This window comes from Myotis davidii, unplaced genomic scaffold, assembly GCF_000327345.1.
Source record: "Myotis davidii unplaced genomic scaffold, ASM32734v1 scaffold50, whole genome shotgun sequence".
In the NCBI taxonomy this organism is placed as follows: domain Eukaryota; kingdom Metazoa; phylum Chordata; class Mammalia; order Chiroptera; family Vespertilionidae; genus Myotis; species Myotis davidii.
Window position 1 is genome coordinate 329,710 of NW_006282004.1, and position 1,873 is coordinate 331,582.

The 1,873-nt window shown below is 44.8% G+C and overlaps 1 pseudogene; it reads right to left on the reverse strand.

Moving 5' to 3' along the window:
- Positions 1–750, reverse strand: part of LOC107183069 — a 15,423-nt pseudogene extending 14,673 nt beyond the window's left edge.
- Positions 751–1,873: the final 1,123 nt, after the last annotated feature.

Sequence of the window (1,873 nt, forward strand, 5' to 3'; positions counted from 1 at the left end):
TCAAAGTGATAAATACCAAGCACCTACAACCAAGATTACTTTATCCAGCAAAGCTATCATTCAGAACTGAAGGTCAGATAAAGAGCTTCACAGAGAAGGAAAAGCTAAAGGAGTTCATCACCACCAAACCAATATTATATGAAATGCTGAAAGGTATCCTTTAAGAAGAGGAAGAAGAAAAAGGTAAAGATACTAATTATGAACAACAAACATGCATCTATCAACAAGTGAATCTAAGAATCAAGTGAATAAATAATCTGGTGATTATAATAGAATCAGGGACATAGAAAGGGAATGGACTCACTATTCTTGGTGGGGGAAAGGGGTGTGGGAGATGCGGAAAGAGACTGGACAAAAATCGTGCACCTATGGATGAGGACAGTGGGTGGGGAGTGAGGGCGGAGGGTAGGGCGGGAACTGGGCGGAGGGGAGTTATGGGGGGGAAAAAGAGGAACAAATGTAATAATCTGAACAATAAAGATTTAATTTAAAAAAAAATACTCCAGCTTTCATACATTTTATAAAGTTGAGATTATACACCCCAGTGATTAAACAATCACGGCCCTCATTACTTAAACTTTTTATAGTAATAAAACATTATTTTCGTTATTTTTGGCCTACTGTGGGATTTGGACTGTGGCTACTTGTAGGTGTGAGATATCAGTACCTGAGATACTCGGGCTTTTCAGCCTCTGGGCTCTGCTGGTTGTTAATTGTTTCATTAATCCTCATGAAAGGATAGTTTTCCATTGATCTTTTTTAAAATACATTTTTATTGATTTCAGAGAGGAAGGGAGAGGAAGAGAGAGAGATAAAAACATCAATGATGAGAGAATCACTGATGGTTTGCCTCCTGCACGCCCCCTACTGGGGATCAAACCTGCAACCTGGGCATGTGCCCTTGACCGAAATTGAACCTGAGACCCTTCAGTCCGCAGGCCGACGCTCTAGCCACTGAGCCAAACCAACTAAGGCTCCATTGATCTTTTAGAGAGAGTGGAATGGAGCGGGAGAGACTGAGAGAGAGAGAGAAACATTGATGTGAGAGGGCCACATCAATTGGTTGCTTCCCACACTCAACCCGACTAGGGCCAGGATTGAACCTGCAACTGAGGTAAGTGCCCTTGACCAGAATAGAATCGGGGACCTTTCCGTCTGCAGCCTGATACTCTATCCACTGAGCAAAACCAGCTAAGGTTCAGCTGTTACTTCAATACCCCTAATGGAATGCCTTGTGCTACCCCCTCCCTCCGACTGTGGAAATCCTCTCTTCTGAGATTTTGGAGGTTACTGGAGGGTTTAGCCTCCCATTTGTCACTGTTCTCTCTGGAATCATTCCCACCCCTCTCCGCCCCATCTGCCGGCTGACCTGCTCTTCTTGCCCTCAGTTTTCTTCTACGACAGGCCCTTCCCTGCCCTGCTTTCTTAAACTTCCCCCAAGTGTCACCAAGAGGCTGCCAAATGGAATACAGCAAAGCACAAGATAACAAACAACTTAATATTAAAAATTGGTCATTTCCGGCAATTAGACTTCTCCAGTTTCTTGGATAAGCACAGCACAGGGAAGTTGCTGTGCTCGACCTCCTCGGGTCCTGTGTGCCCTCCCTCGCTGCCTCCCAGCCTCCCAAACCCTTCTCTCACATCTTGCTATTTTTCCTCTAGTCCACGATTCATTCTCCACCACAACCTTAATTTTCCTTAATTCGGGGAATTTAACCTGATTTGGGTTAAACTTCTCTCATCCAGGTTGTGTCATAGTGGGGATTGGGGAGGGGTCTTAACTTCTCCCACCACTGAGTCCCAGACACATTCCTGTGTCCTTCCTTCCTTCCTTCCTTCCTTCCTTCCTTCCTTCCTTCCTTCCTTCCTTCCT